Genomic DNA, 16,275 nt, shown 5'->3' on the forward strand with positions numbered 1-16,275 from the left:
AGCTCAATGCTGAGATTGTTTCTTTAAATTCCCCTTTCTGGGTCTGGATATCTCTATTATCTATATAATATCTATACATTTTTCTAAAACCTTTATCTTGGCACTCATATTAACCAATGTTTTAATGATAAAACCAAAACAATCAAACAGATAATATTTAGAATTGCCATTACATATATTCTATCCAAATTAAATGTCCTCTCAGTTAATTGCTCCATTTCAAACTGTCCAGTATATTATCATACAGAGACCTAACTCTCTCCATTATACTAGTGTTTCCCATTTTTTACTGTGGAGAAAAAAATCTCCCTTTTAACTAATTCTTTTTCTTAAGAATTCTCAATTGTTTCATAAAATCTGTCAATGATGATGATTCAGATGACAGTGAAAATGTGAGGTTAATTGCTTCTGTGTAGAAAAGTAGAAGCCTGAGCTGGTTCTCAAAGCAACTACCTAGTTTGGCAGCAGCTTGACGAAGGGGTCCAGGGAAGCCTACAACCCACCAGGAAAGGAAACCTGCTGACTGAAAAAGCCAGCCATGGAGTCAATCCAAATGTGTGTGTGGCTCTGGCCTGTGCCAGGTAGCTGAAAAGCCACAGATAAAGGTCCTTTTTGTGAATTTGTGCCCCAAAAGTTGGATGCCAGATGTAGCATGAATCCTAATTGTTCTTAATAATAAAAACTCAGAGACAGATGTCAGGGTAATTGCTGAAATATCAGTGAAGGAGGCAGCCACTAGAGAGAGTTCTTACTTGTACTGAATTCTCGGCCTGAATGGAACATTGCCCTTCTCCCTGCTCCTGCTTGTAAGGTGGATTCACCCCCAGTCAGATCATAGGATGCCTTCAACTGTCTACTCCATTCTGTGCTTGTGAGTGTATTTACTCAATTTATGTCTTAATAAATTCTGTTACCCATTAAATAAACTCACATGAATTGGTCATAACAAGAGGTGCCCAACATGGGGCATGAACCCAATATCCTAAGATTAAGAGTCTCATGCTCTATTTACCATACTACATCCAAAAATCATTGAATGAACCAACTGTTCACCTAACCTGGTTAATTACACCTGGAACAACTGGACACATAGGACAATCTTTTGAGGATTTTATCTGAGGTAAATTACTTGATTATTTTACACATTAAAATGATTAATAAAACAAATTAATAAAAATTTTCTTTCCAAATTTAGAATATTTCTCAAAAATGGAAGACAATTTTACTACTAGTGGATTTAAAGTCCTTTTTGTTTGTACTATTAATGAAATATTAAAGGACATATATGACTTTCCTGGGATGTATATGTTCACCATACTAGCAATAAGAATATTGATTCATCTCATATCATTGAAAAATTGGCTTAATAATAACACAAAAATGAGATATTAATGGGGCTGTTACAGGACTTAAACAGAAGGATTCTTTCTTTGGAATCCATTAATTTACCACAAGAACTTCAGTCTATTAATAATAGCTGGACAACCAGATTTAATTCTATTGATCATAAATATGAATACTTAATGTATAAAATGATCAATCTTAATGCCATTCAACAATTTCTAAGGAGGAAAGATCATCACTAATTGATAGAATTAAGTCTTTGAAATCATACATCTCTGATGAACATAAAAAAAATTGTGTGATTCCATAAAATATCTAGAATATTTTACAACAGAGCATGTTCAAACATTATAGAAAGTGGTAGTTAATTGATTTCAAGCTCTGGAGGCATCTCTCAGTAAAGATAATAAAGGAACCAATAAGCAGAAGGACAGAGCCATAAAAATATCACCAGGTGGCTCTTATAAAATAACTTATTCTGTCACTATCCACAAGAAGCCAGCAAATTGTATATATTGTGAAGAATATATAGAATATATCTGTCAACTTATTCATATGAGAGATTTAAAACAATTAAAGAAGTTTTAGTCACCTATAGAATGCATTCAACATGTGTAAAACAGATGTTAAATACATGGTCTTCTAGAAATAGAATTATACCAGATGACTGGAATCAGTTAATCTTAGCTGTGTTAGAATATAGCCAGCAGTTACAATGAAAAAGCTGGCTTAGAGGAGAGGCTAAGGCTCTTAAACAGCAAGGTAAAATCAGAGATTTTGAGATCTTCGAACATCAAATTCTTCATGAGGGCCATTTCACTGATTTAAATGTATAAACTACCATGGGTGAGCATACAGCATCCCTATGCCATATGGCAGCTTTAAATGCTTGGAAAAAATTCCAGAACCAGAGAAACCAACTGAGCTATATACAAAGGTTTTCCAAAGGTCAAAAAAAAACATTTACTGATTTTTTACAAAGGCTGACCATAGATGTAAGCAAGGCAATATCAGATCCACAATTAACACAAGTCTTAACTCAATCTTTGGCTTTTGTTAATGCTAATACAGAACGCAAAAAAAAAATACTTACACCTTTAAAGGTCAGGTCTGCACTTTTGGAAGAATGGATTCAACATACAAATGGTGTTGAGTCTCTTAACAGTGCTAATGAGGCTTGGATAGGAGAGGTGTGTTTTCCAAAGTTGAAAGGAGGTATCAATGTTTCAACTGTGGTACACTAGGTAATATAAGAAGAAGTTGTACACAGGATGTTCCCAGAAGCAATGCTTCTTCTAGAAATAACCCAAACAGGAGACCCCAACCTTCTGGATTATGTAGAAGATGTGGCAAAGGCTGGCCAATGAATGCAGATCAATAAGAAACATACAAGGCAACCTTTACCAATGGGAAATGCCTTGGAAGGCCTCTCACAGGCCCACAAATCAAATGTGGTCCAAACATTTCCAATCACTACATTGGAAATTACTCCCCAGGACAATTAAATAACCCAGTGCCTAATGTAAAGAATGATCCTACACTGGATGATAGAACAACTTTGATAAATTAATCAAAAATTCCATAAACTTAATATTTTGGTGGACTTCCATAAATGAACAAAGACCAAAGCTTAAAGTGCTAACTAATAATATTGTCCTTGAAAGATTAGTGGATGCAGGTGCAGATGTGACTATAATTACACCAATATCATGGCATCTAAATTGGCCTCTTCAAGAGGTAAATATACAATTTCTAGGAATTGGAATCCTATCTCAGGTAAAACAAAGTATGAAATGGGTTGAATGCATAGGTTCAGAAGGACAAAGAAGAAGGATGAAGCCATATGTTAGAAATGCATCAGTAAATCTTTGGGGCTGAGATCTGTTACAGCAATGGAATGCCCAGATTAAAATTCCTCAAATCTCAGGAGTGGAATATAGACCAATTCATGTTTCAGGGAATAATATAAGATACTATAAAAATAGATACAAACCATTCAGGATGTACATAAACAGAGCACACCTGCTGTTGAATTCTCAGAAGTATCAAGAGACATAGTTTTAAAATGGCTAATGGATAAACCTGTCTGGGTTGGACAATTGACTATGACACAAGAGAAACTACAAGCTTTAGAACATCTGGTTCAGAAGCAGCTAAGTGCTCAACGCATTGAAGAATCTACTAGCCCTTTGAATTCTTCTATATTTGTTATTAAAAAGAAATCTGGTAAATGGAGAATGCTGACAAATCTGAAAGCCATAAATACAGTAGTTCAGCCTACAGAATGGGATGCCCTTGCTCTCTCTGTTACCTAAAGAATGGCCTTTTATAGTTATTGACTTTAAAGACTGTTTCTTTACCATACCTCTACAAGAAAAGGATAGAGAAATATTTACCTTCATAGTACCTACTTATAATAATTCCCAGTGAGTCAAGAGATATCAGGTGAAGGTCCTCCCACAGTGGCTGTTATATAGCCCTACCCTGTGCCAATATTTTGTGCAAAAACCATTTGAAATAATTTGTGCAAAATTTCCACAATCTATAATCAACCATTATATGGATTATATCTTATTAGCTGATCCAAATTTAGGTGGCTTAGAAAGCATATTTGAAGAAGTAAAGAAAGTTTTTCCTCTCTGAGGATTACAAATTGCTCCTGAAAAAAGTATAAAGAAGAAATTCTATTAATTAATTAGGATATAAAATAGATCTACAAAAAAATTGACCCCAAAAGGTCCAACTCAGGAAAATCGATTGCAGACTCTTAATGATTTTCAAAAATTGTTAGGAAGCATATCCAAATTACAGACCATTATTGGAACACCTAAAGATAGACTAGTAAATTTGGCCAATACCTTAAAGGGAAATAAGGACTTATATAATCCAAGGGAATTATCAACTGAACCTGAGAAGGAATTGGTTCTAGTAGAAAAAGAAAATATAAGAGGTACATGTGGATTAGGTGAACCCAGAACTTAAGGGCATTTTGGTTATACTCACCCTCAGACATTCCCCTGCAGGGATTGTGATGCAGGGGGAAGATATTATATTGGAATGGATATTTCTACCATGTAAAACAAGTAAGAAGTAGACTTATAGAAAAGATCTCTAATTTGATTCTAAAAGAAAAGTTAAGACTTCATCAGTTGACAAGAATGTATTCAGCAGAAATTGTGGTACCTTTAACTAATGAGGAACTCTTTATGGAAAGATCATGAATATTGGCAAAGAGCCTGCAGCAACTTTTTAGGAGAGATTAACAACAGTTATCCCAAAAGCAAGAGAATAGAATTCATAAAGAGAACTGAATAGATCCTTCCTCACATTGCATGGCAAAAGCCAATCTCTGGAGTCCCCACATTTTATACTGATGCAAATAAAGAAAGAAAGGCATGATATAAACCAGGAGACTTAAGTAAAGTGGATCAAAGCCCCTACAATTTTATACAAAAGGCAGACCTGTATAGTATGCCATTCTCATGGTACTAATGGACTTCATGGAACCTCTCAATATAGTTATTGACTCTCAATATGCAAAGAGAGTTATTTTCCATATTGAAACTGCCAAATTTATACCTGATAACGCAGAATTAACCTTATTATTTATACAATTTCCAGAAATCATTAGAAATAGGGAACATCCTATATATGTAACACACATTAGATCCCATACAGGTCTGCCAGGTCCTCTAGTACAAAGTAACAATGAGATTGATGAGTCAGTTATCAATAGGTAATGTGTTAGAAGCCTCAGAATTTCATAAGAAATACCATGTAAATAGTAAAAATTAGTAAAAAAATGACTTTTCCATCACTTGACAACAAGCCAAGGAAATTATAAAAAAAATCCTACTTGTTACTTCTATAACTAAACTCCATTGCATGCAGGAAGTAATCCTAAAGGTATACAAAGAAATGAAATTTGGTAGATGGATGGGTATCATTTTACAGAATTTGTAAGATTAAAATATGTACACTGTACCATTGACACCTATTCATGATTTCAATAGGCAACTCCTACGAGTTCTGAAAATGCTGACTCTGTGATTACACACCTATTGGAAGTTATGGCCATCATGGGAATATCTGTACAAATTAAGACTGGCCCAGGCAGTGGTGTCACACATCTTTAATCCCAGCACTTGGGAGGCAGAGCCAGGTGGATCTCTGTGAGTTTGAGGCTAGTCAGGTCTACAGAGTAAGATAGGCACCAAAACTACACTGAGAAATGTAGTTGCAGTTTTTGCTGTCCCACTCGGGCCCACAGCTGCTCAGACTCAAGTAAACACACAGAGACTTATATTACTTATAAACTGTATGGCCATGGCAGGCTTCTTGCTATCTAGTTCTTATATCTTAAATTAACCCATTTCTATTAATTTATAAGTTGCCACATGGCTTGTGACTTACTGGTTCTTTACATCTTGCTTTTCATGGTGGCGGTGGCTGGCAGCATCTCCTGACTCAGTCTTCCACTTCCCAGAATTCTTCTCTCTTCTTATCCCACCTACACTATACTTTCTGTCTGGCTACTGGCCAATCAGCATTTTATCAATCAATCAATCAATCAGAGCAACACATTTTACATCATATAGAAAGACATCCCTAGCAGAGTAACCCTGTCTCAAAAAAAAAAAAAATAACAATTAAAAAAAAATTATGACAATGTTCCAGCATATGTCTCAAATAAAATGAGACAGGATTTTTGCATATTACAATATAAAGCATGTTACAGGTATACCACACAATTTCACAGGCTGAGCAATCAGAGAAAGAGCCAACTGAACATTTTGTTTGTTTGTTTGTTAGTTTTAATATACACCTTTCCAACCTATCTTCTTGTTCATCCTCCATGTCCTAAACAAGGGTCACTGTATATGTATATATATATATATATATATATATATATATATATATATATATATATATATATATATATAATTTTACAATACCATTCAGTTCTACATATCAGCCACGGGTTCCCCTATATACCCCCTTCCCACCCCATCCCCTTACTCCCAGCCTACCCCCCATTCCCACCTCCTCCAGAACAAGTCCTCCCCCAAGGATTGCGATCAACCTGGTAGACTCAGTCCAGGCAGGTCCAGTCCCTTCCTCCCAGACTGAGCCAAGTGTCCCTGCAAAAGCTCCAGGTTTCAAACAGCCAACTCATGCAATGAGCACAGGACTTGGTCCCACTGCCTAGTTGCCTCCCAAACTGATCAAGCCAATCAACTGGCTCACCTATTCAGAGGGCCTTATCCAGCTGGGAGCCACTAAACCTTTGGTTCATAGTTTATGTGTTTCCATTCATTTGGGTATTTTTTTCAATAATTGAGTAAAATGGAAATTTATTATAAGCCACAGTCGTCCTAGGGACCTCCACGCTATATACATATATATAGCCTCTATGGTTCTATGGGTTGTGGTCTGATTGCTCTTTATTTTATATCTAGAATCCACCTATTGGTGAGTACATACCATGACTGTCTTTCTGGGTTTGGTTTGGGCATATACCCAAGGAATGCTGATTCATACCATAAAGATACATGCTCAGCTATGTTCATAGCAGCACTATTTGTAATAGCCAGAACCTGGAAACAACCTAGATGCCCATCAACGGAAGAATGGATTAAAAAAAATGTGGTACATATACACAATGGAGTACTACTCAGCAGAGAAAAACAATGAAAGCATGAAATTTGCAGGCAAATGGATGGAACTAGAAAAAATCATCCTGAGTGAGGTGATCCAACTGAACTTTAAAGGATATACTAAATAAACACAAACAGGTAACAATGACTCTTGAAATAGATTACATAGTGCTTTATTAACTTTGAATTTTCTCAATGCTCATGAGAAAGGAACAATAGCTGTGGAGAGACATTGGACAACAGAAAAAAACTCCTGAGCTAAACCAACCAGTTTACTTCAAAGATGTGTTGACCTCAGAGTGGAAACCAGGATACGTGTTACTTTGGGGGAGAGGTTTTGCTTTTGTCTCTGCAGGAGTTGAAAAGTTATGGATACAAAAAAAATTAATAAAAATTTGCTTCAAATAGGAGAAACCCCTTGATGAGGAGAAGTGATAGGTCATCCACTAATGTGACATCTCTACAAGTTGTAATAAAAACTCAACAAACAAAGGTCAGGGTGGGGTTCTTTTTTTTTGTCTTTACAGGACAATAGAAATACCCATCTTCAAGAAATCATAAGTCCTTGAACACCTAGATGCCTACTGCATAAAGGAAGGACCTATTGGTACCAATATACTCTGCAGGGTAATATCTCACTGCCTAACATCTGTATCTCTTTAATTCTAGAATAGTTGTGGTTCTGATTCAATTACAGATCAAACTGACTTGGCAATTGGAAGTAACTCTCTCCTTCTCTAAACCCAAGTATATTTCTAAAAGAAAAAGTTAAGAGATTCTGGCTTATATCAGAGTAGCCAACTGGTGTGGGACAGAAGAAAAACAATAATCTAGGGACCATTGTTGTTAAGATTCTATTTCTTTCCACACTTATCCTTGCTTTTCTGGGAATCCATCCTCAATCAAGAATAAACCCAAACTTTGCATTTTGATATTAATAATGTTCAAGTTTTCCACAGTAAAAAATAAGTCTTTTCAATATCAATCTCTGAAGTGTACAGAAGGAAGATGAGGCCCCATAATAACAATTCTATGTGGTTCAGAATGATGCCATTACACCTAAGAACATCACTCAATGATCAGCTTTGGACTGAAAACTCTTTAGGACAGTTCTAAGATGAGATGGCCCATTACACTACACTTCTAGCCAGAATCTCAGAAATCTTACCCATTACTCTGAGATTGGCTGCAGACTCTATGGCTAGCCCTATTGAGACCTAACTATCTAAGCTTTCTTATAGGACCCCACAGAGATACCCCTAAACAGAAGGAAGCAATTCTAAAAAAACAAATGACACCTCTCTCCCAAAGGTTTCATTCTCAGTGTTATGCATGGATGGTTATAGGATTGGGGTAGAACAATAAAATTTTGACTCAGTATTCTACTTTAGAAAAGAAAAAGGGAAATGGATAGATATAGTATATTAAGGTAGATTATTGTATCTTCTAGTAAACTGATTTAGCAAACTATCAGTCTTGGATAATTTGCACTGATATGGGTTCTTGTATACTTGATACAAATGTAAGCTATACTTATATTCCTATTTAAGATAATTTGTATATTGATAAAAATATGAAACTATGTTTGTTATATTGTACACATATTCCTACTCCTGTTTGAAATATTTTGCAGGAGCTGGAGAGATGGCTCAGTGGATAAGAGCACAGGCTGCTCTTCCAGAGGTCCTAGGTTCAATTCCTAGCACCCACATGGCAGCTCACAACTGTCTGTAACTCTAGTTTCAGGGAATCTGACACCTTCATACCAATACACATAAAATAAAGCTAAATAAATTATTTTAAAAAATGAAATATTTTGTATATTTATACAAATGTATATTATATTTATCATACTGTATGTATTTTCTACCTCTGTTTAGGATACTTAGTATATTGATACATATTAAGGATATTGTTACCATATTGCACTATACATTTCTACCTCTGTTTAAGATATTTTGTATATTGTCACAATTTTGAGGTCATTGTTCTTATACAGTATATCTATTTACATACTGTTTACCTTGTTAATGTGAAGCCTTAGTCCTTAGGTTATTTGGGTAGAGAAGACTTGCAGAGCTATAGTCACAGATGCTTGTCATTTCTATAGTTAAGTTAATTAGGTTCTCCAGCTTTACAGAAACATATTTCAGATGAATAGGTAATCTTCAAATACTTCATAGACCTAGAGAATATGGCATTTAAATGTTTTGATATCATAGAATTCTGTTGATGTGAAACATGATTGCTCCTGGCAGCACCAATCTGATCTTGAGAGAATTTTGGGCTTCTAAGACATTTCCATTTGGAAGTTTGTCTTCTTCTTGGCACAAAATGGCCTGTTGGAGAAAAACAGCCCTTGCCTCAAATGCTGACAGTATGAATGCTGTCCTTTCCAGAAAAGCAGGACACAAGGAAAAGCGACTACTGAACTCTGCCAAGACAGAGTAAGATGGTCTTTCAAAATCCCTGCTTCTGAAAATGGTCTGTCAGATATTCTAGGCCTGTAGCCAAATTAGATGCCCCAACAGTGCTGAGAACCTTTAGGTGCCTCTGTTTAAGATATTTTGTATATTGTCCAAGCTGCCCAGCTGTCTCTGTCTATTTTCACAAGAATTTCAGAAATTGTTTGCTTGCATTTTCCATTTTCTCAGGTATTATTATGTTCCTTCCCTTTGATGGAATTGAGGACTAGATAGTTAGATTTACCATCTTGTCATACCTTAACTAGAACATATTAGTACTAGAATTAGAATCTTCAAGATAGCTATTGGAGTAACCTCGGTAATTTGCCATTTACCTATGTTCTGGACATTTCTGAACATTTAGCATATCTTTCTTGTTTGATGTTATTCTTGTTGGTTGTAGCCCCATTTTTGTTTGTTACTACCCTTTGTTTTTCCTGAATAATACTTGATAATCATTCCTATTGTGTGTACAGTTTCCATTAAGTTTAGAACCTTCTTATTTAGACAAAAAGGGGAAATGTAGTGGTATTTGCTCCATCCATGACCGTGGGTTATCCAGTTCAAAAAAGGCTGTTCTTCTTGCCTTTGTACATGACCTCTTATAAAGGAAGGGAGAAGGGCCACATGCTACTTCTCCATCCTTCTGCCTGCGAGGTGGATTCACTCCCAGTCAGATCAGAGGACAACTTCAGCTGTCTACTCCATTCTGTATTCATGAGTGTACTTCCTCAATTTATATCTTAATAAATTCCATTACCATTAAATAGATTTACATGGGTTGATTGTAATATGAGTCAGATAAATATCTTCTTCCTTTAAGTTGTTTTCTAAGGTATTTGTCACAGTGATGAAAGCTGACTTTTCCAAGTCACTGACTGAAGACTTTTTCTCATTATAGTAGGCAGAAAGCACACCTTCCCCCTTGTTGTGGAGGAGGGGAGGCTTGTTTGCTATCTCTTTTCAAAGACTGTTTTCTATATAGCTATCCTTGAAAAATCCATCCATAACCAAGGCTGGCAGTGTTTCTATTCCAAGATAAACAGAAAGGTGAAAGAACAATGCACCCTTTTCCAAATCATCATGACTCTGACCTCCAGCCTTCTCATCTTCTGCTATCATAACAAACTACCTGTAGTCCCCCATGTGACTTGCTTCTTTGTACGTGGTTTTTTCATAGCTAAGGCTGTCATTTCTTCCTTCTGAACCACTTCAGATCTACTCACCACAATTGCCTAAATGGCCCTGCTCTTTGAGAACTTTCTCTGTTAGACTAATAATTCCTTATAGTTCAATGTCTTAAGAAGAGAATATGGTACCTTTTTCCCCAATGCAAACCCCTCCAGCTTCAACATCATTTACAGCTGACAGGTGTCCAACTTAACCTTGGCAAACTTAGATTTAGATGTTGTTGATTCTTTCTCATTGGAGCATCTCCCCTAGATGCACAGAACTCTGGATTAAATACATTGGCAGATTGGCAAGCATGCAGTGAACACATGCCAAGTCCACGGTAATAGGTAGTACTTCAAAGCCAAAGCTCAGTGTGTGTGTGTGTGTGTGTGTGTGTGTGTGTGTGTGTGTGTGTGTGTTGCTATCTGTGTTGTTGTGGGGGTCCTTCTTGGATATCAAGGTTGCCTGATGGACACAATTTCCTCAAATAGATTGCATTGACTTGAGGACTATTTGACAAGTAACAATTGCCTTTGAAGAAAGCATCTCCTTGATTCTACCAAATGACCTGAGATCTGTGTGGAACTGGTTTCTGTTAATCAGAGGACTACACTTTAACTTGAATGGAGGTAGAGAATTATTTCTGAAAGAAATGAACACCTTTGGGCTTTTAGGGTTTCTCACATATAGAAAAACAGACATTTAGCCCAGTGTAGTGGCTATATTCCCATAATTCTAACACTGAGGAGGATGAGACAGGAAGATTTGTAGTATAAGGTTAGTTTGAGATGCATGGTGAGCTCAAGGACAGCCTGTTATACTTTATATAGTGTGACAATCTCAGAAAACAAAATCAGAAAGATTGAAATTCTGGCTCAATGTTCATCAAGCATTTACAGTATGTGAAAGATTAAGGATGCAGCTTCCTTACATTTCATGGGCTCAGACTACTAACTCACAGCAAGTCTTGTAACAGGTGATAAGTGGATAAGACTTTTCTGCCTGCAATGGAAGTAAGTGGACTTTGTTTATATATTTATTTATCATACATTATTTATCATACCATAGCTTAAAGGAGCAGGTGCTATCTTCATTTCTATAGATCAGGAATTTGAAAGCAGCTTTCCTGAATGACTCAGGGTTCTCACATGGAAATCTAGAGTCACTCCAGGTATTCATTATCTGAAAGCTTGGCTGTGATAAAACATCTCATTCTAGGGTGATCCAAGCATATTCATGAATGCAGGAGCCTTGGTTCCTTGTTATTTGTGCCTCTCTCTGTGTACATGTGTATGTGCATATATGCATGCATATATATGCAGTACTGGTGATGGAAGATAGGGCCTTGTATATTCTATGAGAATGCTGCACCACTGAACTACCCCCCAGCTCCCCAATGGCTTTTGGAGTGTCTTCTCAATCTGACAGTTGACTTCTTCCAGAATCAGAATCTGAGAGTGGAAGGGAGAAGCCACTATATCATTATGACCTACCCTCCAATGGGGGTTGTTGCTGAAATATTTTATTGGTGACACAGCCTAGTGTTACTCATCATGGAAAGTGATAATGACAGGAGGTGGGAACTATAGGGTACCATTTTGGAAGTTGGTTACTGTAGGGGTAGTGAAACACCCTCCAAAACTCTTTGTTTCTTTCCTTTCTCCTAGCCAGACACTCTAGTAGGTACTACTTTGTCCTCTCCATGTGAGGCCCATGCAGTAAGGGGAGTAGAGTCTTCTGTGGAAATGTTGCTGGTTGTTAGTATAGAGTGTCCTGTCCCAAGGGCTTTTCTGGAAGGTTGTGAGGGAATTGGCATATACCTCCCAAGCATGCTCCTTCTGTGACTTCTTTACTTTGCACCTTCAGTGAAGAAGCTTCTCTTGGTCTTCACTGATGCTGTGCTTCAACTTTCTTTTGAAAGTAAAGAACATTCTGTTTGACTGACCTAGATTGGGCACAGCTAATGAAAAAAATGCATTTTTCCAAAATCTGAGGCAGTTAGTCTCTAAATGAAATTTACTTAATGAAGAAATTACTTCCAGTTGGATTCAGAAACAGAATTATGGGTTCATGTGAAGCAAACTGGGAAGAGCAGCAAGCTCAAAGGTTAAGGAGAAGCTAACAGGAACTATTTGCTAAGGGTTTACCCCTCTCGTTTTCATCTGAGTATCCCTCCCACCCTTCTCAGCCTCTGCATCACCTAATAAGCACATTTTCTCTCTCTGGGCCTGGTGATTGGTTCAGCATGAGCACAAGATCCAGCATGAGTCAATTGGAACCATGATGACTCAACTCAGGAACTTCTGTTGAACTGGTGGATTTGACCAACCTCCTAACTGTATCAAACAGACTCAAGAGATGGAGGAAGAGCCCAGAGCACCTTAACCCATTGCTGTAGATGAGCTGTGGTAGAATCCAGCTCTACAAATTCTATTTTGGCTTCAGCCAGTTTGATCACCCAATTCTGCCAACCATGCTCAATCTAGTTAGTGTCAGCCTCCTTTGTAAGTGATCAGGTGATGCCACCTCTTCTATGTTGTAATACAGAGCTTTGGGCACAGATGGTGTGGAATGTGTTTTTGTTTGTTATTTTTATGTCATATGTGGGGCTTTTTGGACATGCTCATTTCCCACTCACTAGACCCTGGCTCTTCTGCAGCTGGGAATGGAGCCAGGTTCATCTCTTCACCCTGGTGCTCATGAAGCTCAGTGTCAGTCATACAGTCACTGACACATTGAACCTGAACCTCTTCATGAGACTATTCAGCTGTGGAGAGTAGTATAAGATGTGATCCAAGAGGCCTCTTTTCTCTGCTGCCAGTCTAATGTGGAAAGAAATGAGCTATCCAGTAAGAGAGCTAGACGGGGAGTCTGGACCCTTGCCATTGTCTTCAGGCCAGTTTTCCCCACTGTTAGCTTTGCACAGAAAGTTAAATCATTTCCAGCAACCCCCTACCCACTGCACTCATCACAGCATCAGAATTACACACTCTATTGCTCTGCAATTAAGCAATAATGTAATCAGAAACGATATGGCAAAGATGATGCTCCATGGGGTCCCTTCTTGAAAATGATTTGCTTAAATATTGAGTTAAATGCTGAAAAAGGCTAAACATATATGTTTCTATTTCTTATTGTTGGAAGGAATTGTCTCAGAACAGTTGTGGACTGTGAGTCATTGCTTCTGTGTAGCCTGCTCTTTTCTGCTGTGAGCTGCATGCAAGAGCCTCTCTCCCTTATGATATCCTGCTAATCACTGTGCAGTGAGCCTGACTCCACAGGCAGACCACACCTTCTATCACATTTCCACACCGATGTCTTCTATGTCTTACTGAGAACCAGGTGACAGCTGCCTTGTAACAACCACTGTCTTCCCTCTCTTAGATCCAGGACAACAGGCTTCTAGGTCAAGGTGGTGCATAATTGGAGCCCTATTCCTGGAGCATAGCATTTCCATGAATGTTTTCCCATGATGGGTTTTCCTGACATTTCTTTGACATGATTGGGAAAATCAGAGTGACATGTCTACCTAACTCCACAAAGCTAGCCCAACGAGACTGACTGGTGAGCACTTTGTAAATTGCAATGTTCTGCTTTCTGAGATGATGGTTTTTAACCTGGGTAGTTACTATGTCTTTTCTATTGAAATGGCTATAGTAAAGAGCCACATTTTTAGTGTTTTTATTAGAAATAGCTGTTATGGGGTTTTGTATTAGGTCAAGCATGTGAAATTGTTAATACTGATTTTTTTACTTCATAAAACCAGCAAGGCTGTAGTTATTTTATAATTTTGACAGTGGGCTATATCAGTGGGTTCAAATGAAGAACTTTACTAATTCATGAGGAGCTTAAATCAGAGATCCCTGGGTGGAGTGGAGAGAGCTCATTTACACCAGGAGTTGATGTGTGTCAAGAGCTTGGCTTGACTGTTTTTTCTTCCAGTGACCTCACTGTCTTCTTTTGCCTAAATGATGCTTGGACATTTGAATGGAATGACACTCATGACCACTCTGTGCTTTGTCTCATATAATAGGAGGTGATTTAATTAAGTAATACAGTGCCCTGTGAAGGCTGTATGAGTGGCCTTATTCACAGTGACCCAAGCTTTGGCTTGGACCCTCTGGGAGGAAGCATTCTATCATTAGCCCCCAATTTTAAGCCCTTTGGGGTGCATTTTATTGGGGACAAGCTATAGGAGCCAACTGAGATGATCCTGGTGTTACATGTGCTGTGGTGACATGTGCATCTTGCAGAAGATTGGAGCAACTGAATGAAAGTTGAAAAGTCAAAATCAATCTGTTAGTGGCTGTCTCTACAAGGTTATGCAATCAGTTTGACTGTTTCATAGAAACAGCTTGACTTAAAAACCAACAGACAACAACAACAACAAACCACAGAACATTAGAATTCAGTTTTCACTTCTCCAGATAGCTTAGATAAAATGTTTTGAAACTCTGAGAATAATATCAAAGGCAAATAAAGCAACATTCTCCAGGCTAGCATTAGCACTTATGACTTTATTTCTTTTATATTTTGTGGAGTTTTTAAATTGCTGTCATTACTCTATGTGTGTGGGGGGATGAGGAGGAGGAGGAGGTGTAGTTGCAGTAGTAGTAGTAGGAGAAGAAGGAGGAGGAGGAGGAGGAGGAGGAGGAGGAGGAGGAGGAGGAGGAGAAGAAGAAGAAGAAGAAGAAGAAGAAGAAGAAGAAGAAGAAGAAGAAGAAGAAGAAGAAAGAGGTCAACCTTAGCTGTTTTCCTCAGGAGCTGTCCATCTTGCTTTTAAATTTTAACTGTGTATTGAATTGTTATGTGTGTGCAGTACATGTACATGAGTATGTGGATATGTAGACCAAAGCAGGTTGTCAGATGTCTTCTTTTATTGCTTTCTATCTTATTTCCTGAAACAGACTCTCTTACTGAAACTCCTTATATTGGCTAAACTGTCCAGCCAGTGAGCTCTCAGAAACCTCCTCTCTTTGCCATTGCTGGAGTTACTAGTATGTGTATCTATGCCCAGTATGTTTCAATGCCTCCCACTTTACCTAGCACCGTGATTACAATTTTGTAATTATATCTAGATTTTTAAAATATAGGTTCTTGGTGATTGCAGGTCCTCTTGGTTGCAAATCAAACATGTTATCCATTGAGCATTCATCATAGCCCTATTTCTAACTAAAACCAAAAAGATTATTTTATGTGTATGAGTGTTTTGCTCAAGCATACATTTGGGCACCATATGTGTGCCTGTAGTACCCACAGAGGTCATAAAAGGGCATCAGATCCCCTGAAACTGGAGTTACAGATGTGTGTGGACCACCATATGGGTGCTGAGAACTGAACTCAAGTGCTCTTAACTGATGAGACAGTCACATCCCATTTCTAATTTTTAAATCCTAAAGTGACTTTACTTAGCATCATACCTAAACTCTGCTAACATTATTTTCCCAAAAGGAGCTTAATGCAGTGGGTAGTGATACTCATATTAGCTAGAAATACAGGGTTACTCAGATCATGTAATTCTGTGAGTATGTTGCATGCTTGCCTAGCCCAATACATGTATACATGCTACCACTTACTATTGTGCCACTGTAATCAAAATATTTTACAAAGACAACTTAAGAGAGGAAAGACATATT

The 16,275-nt window shown here is 37.6% G+C and overlaps 1 long non-coding RNA gene across 1 annotated transcript in view; it reads left to right on the top strand.

Annotated features, from left to right (window-relative positions):
* LOC143272011 (uncharacterized) overlaps positions 1-16,275 on the top strand; it is a 66,767-nt gene that overhangs the window by 45,018 nt on the left and 5,474 nt on the right. Inside the window, exon 3 of the long non-coding RNA XR_013049381.1 lies at positions 14,024-14,203. This is a non-coding gene — a long non-coding RNA (uncharacterized LOC143272011). The remainder of the gene's footprint in view (positions 1-14,023; positions 14,204-16,275) is intronic.

This window comes from Peromyscus maniculatus, chromosome 1 (assembly GCF_049852395.1).
Source record: "Peromyscus maniculatus bairdii isolate BWxNUB_F1_BW_parent chromosome 1, HU_Pman_BW_mat_3.1, whole genome shotgun sequence".
Classification (NCBI taxonomy): Eukaryota; Metazoa; Chordata; class Mammalia; order Rodentia; family Cricetidae; genus Peromyscus; species Peromyscus maniculatus.